Raw genomic sequence first — 5,833 nt, 5'->3', positions numbered from 1 at the left:
AACCAAATATTTCAGCCGTCTGAAATAATCGGTTCCCCCCCTAAAACATGGGACAAAAATAATTTACCAAAAAGTCCTTAACTGTGTTTATTCCTCTCATCATGGACAACAAGTCCTGTGAATTTGGAGACATTTGTTCTTTTTTTTGCAAAAGTTACCAGGGGGGAACCGATTATTTCAGATGGCTGAAATAATTGGTTCTCTAAACATGGGACAAAAATAATTTACCAACAACTCCTTACCTGTGTTTATTCCTCTGTATTATGATATTATTAGCACATTTTATTTTTAAAAGAATGTTTTTTTTTTTGTTTTTTTAATGAGAAATATTTGCCCCTCTAAACAATTCTGTTAATAGATAAGTCATTATTTACGGAGACTCAGGGGGAACTGTATCTGATGAGGGAGCGCGGCTCGACGTAACAGCAGCAACTCGAGCACATTACTGCCCCTTATATGCCAAGAGGACAAATAACACCTTTTCTGTTCAAATTGCTAACCCGCCACAGTGGCGTGTGTGTTGATCAAATTCACCCGCCACTTCAAATATTTACCCGCATTTGGCCGGTGGCAGGTGCTAATTTCCACCCCTGATTTTGTGTCTACTCGATTTAAAATGGCCACCACAACTAACTTGAAAAAGACAAAATTGACAATAATTTAGTCATTCTATGTACCAAAGTACCAAAAATTTGGTGTGTTAGTAACTGAGATCCAGTTATCCAGATAGTGGATTTCCATTTCCCCTTATGCCTAAAAGGGCCTTCTTTTTTTACTGAATGCTAGTAAAAATTCAAGATAAATGCCAAAGCTATTACAAATATTGCCATACCACAGTTATTTTTAGACATATCGAGCTAAAAGTTGGTGTGGTAGCTGCCGAAAGCAGTCCCTCACATTTACTGAAAGCTAATTAAAAATTCAAGATGGGAGCCAACACGAATACAAATATGGCCATAGTTGTAATTTCTATATTTAAGATGTGGGGAAAAAAGTCATGCACCAAGTGGCAGGCCACTTCAGAATTTCTGCAAGAATTTTTTCTGGTCTGCATTTTTGTCTTCATGTCTCAGAGTACAATCGGAGAATGACAGGCCCAGGTGTGTGGTCACCATGGTGACTCTAATGAGCCACTGGCAGCAGCTTTAAAATACCTTTAGATCTTGGTTTTCTTTCTATTAAAACATTTATACATTAAAACGCTGGCATTTCATCAGCTTAGATTATCACAAAAGAAGTCTCAAATTATTATTGGGTTTCAGAGACAAAAGTTGTTGGAATTTTGAGCAGTCGCTGCATCCGCGTTCTTCACCATCTTTTTAGAAATTTTCTAGTTAAAAACCATAAGATAACTGTGCACTTTTACAATGTCAGGAGTTGTCATGAGTATGGATTGTTAATGACTCTCAGCTACAACCACACCTAATTTTAGAAAAATATGAATAAAATTTACTATATTATAGCCATTTTTGTGTTTTTTAAGGTCCATTCACTGTGGCAGCCACCTTGAATTGGGTTGGTTCCAAAAGAAATCACTTCTAGATGCATATTCAGTGATTATTTCCTGACTGTTTCATTAATATTTGTTCTGAGGTTCATGAAATATTTTGCTAAAAAACAAATTGGTTACTCCAAATATTTATGGCATAATATTAAACAGAAATCTATTGGACTCAAAATACTAGCACACAAGTTTTAGGTAACTCTCTGTAGAATTGATTGAGTTACAGCCATTTTTGTGATTTTGAAGGTCAGTTGGCTGTGGCAGCCATCTGGAATCCAATTGATTCAAATATTTACTTATATTGTAGATATTCATCCAATGATTAATTTTTGCAAGTTTCATTGACATTTGTCCTCTGGTTCATAAAATATTTTGTTAACAGACAGACACATTCACACACATACACATGCAGACACTGGCAAAACATTATCATCCGCCGTTGCCTTTAAGAAGCGAGAAATAAAAAGTGGCAGAGCAACAAAAGGTCAATAAAGTGTCTGTCTCAGGGGTAAAGGGATATCTCTCACTTTTCAAAGAAGCTGTGAAAGCCTTCACACAATAAATTCTGACTAATATCAGAAAGTTGCCAATTCTTCTGTGGTTATCTCCCCCCCAAGGACGCCCCCCACTGCTCTGCTGTCTAAACACTCAGAGCTCAGTGCACAAAGCCACATACAACCCTGAATCAATTTCACCTTCTGACATTTCAGATTTTACCTGCACCTATTGGCTGCTGAGAGATAAGCAGGTGCAGTTCGTCTGTTGGACAGACCGAGAGTGTGAGCAGAATAAAATAATGTCATGAACATGGGGCGAAGGAGCCAGAAAAATACAAACAATCAATACAACTTCTACAGGCCTCATTAAAACAGTCCGGATCTTTGAGTAGCAGGGATGAAAAGTGCTGCAGGTTAATAAAACGGGGTCAGATTACAGTGAGAAGTCTTCTCGCATTTAAAGAGGACACACATGGACTGGGATTCACTGCCCCTCCGGAACGTGCTCAGAATTTTGATGAGGCACACCTGTCAAATGTCTCCAGACTCAATTTAACATAAATCTATCACAATAGATTGTTCTTCTCCATGTTTGCAATCATGTTGTTGTCTCAGCGTAATCCACTGTTTGAGGAAGATCAATCCTCAAATCCTCAGCTTCCTGTGAGAGCAGTACACAAAGACAAGCCTACATCAGCATTTCTTAAAGGAATGCTTGTTGCCAACCGCCGAAGACCATGTTTTGATGAAACCTGACAAAGTTGTAGCCCTTTTGGTCAAACCTTGTAAATGCACAATCTAGTGATATTGCAAGATCTCACAAGATGTGCTAGCTCTCTGAGTATGTGTTGAGTTATAGCCATTTTTATGTTGATTAAGGCTGATTAGCTCTGGCAGCTATCTTAATTTGGGTTGACTGCAAAAGTTAATTAGTTGTAAATGTATATCTACTAACTACTTTATAACAGTTTGTGGTTTATGAGATTTTTTTGCAACCAGACAGTACTAACTAACAGTTAATACTGTTTTAAGCAAAGGTGCTGCACAATGTGTAGTGCCAAATTTTAGTTCAGTATTTATAAAATTAGTTGAGATTTAACTATTTCTGTGTTTTCTAAGTTCAGTTGGCTTATCTCCAAAAGTTATTCAGTTGTAGATATACATCTAGTCACGTTTCATTAAAATCCATCCAGTAGTTCATGAGATATTTTGCTAACAGACAGGCAGAGTTGACTCCAGTAGCTAATGCCAAAGTTCTAAAAACTGATCTCAATAGATCAGTCAGTGCTTAAAGTACTGTATGTGCTGGTAATGTCTCTCAGCAACTATCACACCATATTTTACCTCAATAGCTGTAGAATTGGCTGAATTACAGCCATTGGTGTCTGCTAATGTTGATTAGCTGTGGCGGCCACCTTGAATGCAGTTGACTCAGATATAGATGTACAATCAATAGTTACTTTCTGAGAGTGTAATTGAAATCTGCCCAGTGGATCATGTGATATTTAGCTAATGCTACAGAAAAACAAACACACATAGGGACACACACAAAGTTCAAAACATTATTGCCCTTTTGATTTTGGCACTGGGCAATAACAATGGCACAAAATTTTTTTTTAACAAAAGTATTCTTTCAGTAGATAAGGGCTACATTTGCTGTAAGCGCTCAGGTCAGACAGAAGCAGAGAGGGCTGAGTGAACTTCTCCTAAGTGTCCACTGACTTACTTGTATAAATGACACTCAAAGTTGTTAAAATGCACTGAGGTCAGTGCAATTATTAGATCAATAACACGTCTAAATGAAAAACCCTGTGAGTTTGTCTTGTCACTCTGATTAGATTCAGATTCAGAAAGAAAGTGGGTTGATGGGTAAACATGACAGCATCAATATTGCATGAGATCTAACATGCAGCCATATCTTTTTTTTAATGTCTGTAAGAGATCTGGGTCAGATCTTTTAAAACTGAAAGGAAGATGTTTTTTCCACTTTATGGTTTAAAGTACCACACTGAAACATAAACATGAGTTTAAATGAAGTACAAGGCAAGAAAATAAAGACCTAGTGTATTTTGTTTTTGTTTGTTTGTGAAAATACAGTGGGAATGCTGAGTGCTAAACGACATCAGTAAAATTTGTTAAAGAGCATTTTTTTTTGACAGATTGTTCACTGAATTGTTTAAGTTAAAACAAGCAGAAAGTGAAATCAAAAAGTGTTGTTTAAAGCTACAATGAACAAAACTAACTAAAAGCTAAAATTAGCAAAATAGTAGCTAAAAACTAATATTATGAGATAATAGAATAAACGAGAACACATCAGTCTAGTTTTAGCATCACTATATTGGAGTCCAGTTCCTTTCCGGATTGATTGTAAAGTTCTTTCATTTGCTTTTAAATCCCTGCATGGTCTCGCCCCACAGTATCTGTCCACCCTGTCCCAGCTGTACGTCCCCTCGCACTCTCTCAGATCAGCAGATCATTTTTTGGTGGTCCCAAAGTCAAAGAGAAGGTTAAGAGGTGACCAAGTTTTTTCAATCACTGCTGACAAACTATGGAATGATTTGCCTTTGCAAATCGTACAGGCTGACTCACTTCCTGTTTTTAAATCATCTCTTAAAACACATTTTTCCCTTTAGCTTTTAGCTTAGTTTGAGGCATTGGCTTTTATTCTTTTTAAATTGTTTTATGGTTGTAATGTCTTATTGCTTTGATTGCATTTTATTTGATTTTATAGTTTTTATTCTTGTTTTGGAATTTTATGTGTTTTTATTTGCTGGTGTACGGCACTTTAGTCAAAGGTGTTGTTTTGAAAGTGTTTTATTGTACTGTATTAGGAATACTACAGCTACAAGTGCAAATTAGCAGAACTGTTACTAAAAGCTAGTGTTAGCAAAACTACTTAATGCTAAGTGTAGCAAAACATTTGCTAAAAGCTAAATGTAGCAAAACAATTGCAGAAAAAATTGAATTAGCAAAGTTGTAGCTAAAAGTTGCGGTTACCAAAACAGTAAGAAGTAAATGTAGCAGTATTGTACCTAAAAACTATATTTAGCAAATCCATAGCTAAAAGTTGCAGAAAAGACAAAAATAGAATTCTTTATGTATGTATTTTGCAAAATACTATTTTATGAAATAGTATTTGATCAAATATAGTCATACAGGGTTGCCTTGTTTCATATAATATTTTGATAACAGACAGATGCACAAACACATACATGCACAAGCTAAAACATTACTGCATACAGTGACAAGGGATACAAAGAGAAGCCTCACAACTGTAAAATCATGCAGCATCACACTTTAGTCACATGAGGTAATACAGTTAAACAGAAGATGGTAAATATTCTGAAAGAAGATATAGTCTATGTTCTCAGCTTTAAGAGGCAGGAGAAGAAGAACCAGAAGAAGAAGAAGTGAGAAAACCTACCTTGTTTATGTGTCTTCAGGCTCTTCAGTGGTATTATCAGAGCTGGGGCTGCAGGGTGCTAGTGTTTCCCCTGTGAGCTGAAACAGATGTCTGCAGGGACACCTGCTTTGGCTCAGCCTCCTCCTCCACTGCCTACCAGGCCTGGGTGTCAGGGGGTCGCCACCCTGCCCCAAAACACACACATCCCTTAGCCTCCTGGCATGCTATTGTCTTAAGCACTGCTGCAGATTTATCTTCTCATTAGGACATTTTCATGCATTTCCTGTCATTATTGGATGGTCAATTGCTGTAAATTCAGAGGAACAGTTGTTATGAATTTATAGTAAAAAAAAAGTGTCAGAATGAGTGTCATCACTGAGAGAAATATGACTGTGATTATTTTGATGAAAAGACCTAAATTACTGGCAA

At 36.7% G+C, this 5,833-nt stretch overlaps 1 protein-coding gene across 3 annotated transcripts in view; it reads right to left on the bottom strand.

The window, feature by feature from the left end:
* Positions 1 to 5,529, bottom strand: part of tnc (tenascin C) — a 174,478-nt gene extending 168,949 nt beyond the window's left edge. The window contains exon 1 of one of the 3 annotated variants that reach the window (XM_017435235.2): positions 5,426 to 5,529. The gene's annotated coding sequence lies outside the window, so the exon portion shown is untranslated. The remainder of the gene's footprint in view (positions 1 to 5,425) is intronic. The other 2 variants (XM_017435233.2, XM_017435234.2) reach the window with 2 other exon arrangements.
* Between the last annotated feature and the right edge of the window lie 304 nt (positions 5,530 to 5,833).

This window comes from Kryptolebias marmoratus, linkage group LG1 (genome assembly GCF_001649575.2).
Source record: "Kryptolebias marmoratus isolate JLee-2015 linkage group LG1, ASM164957v2, whole genome shotgun sequence".
Classification (NCBI taxonomy): domain Eukaryota; kingdom Metazoa; phylum Chordata; class Actinopteri; order Cyprinodontiformes; family Rivulidae; genus Kryptolebias; species Kryptolebias marmoratus.
Note: the sequence above shows the minus strand (reverse complement) of the source record. Positions and strands in the feature narration are given on the sequence as shown.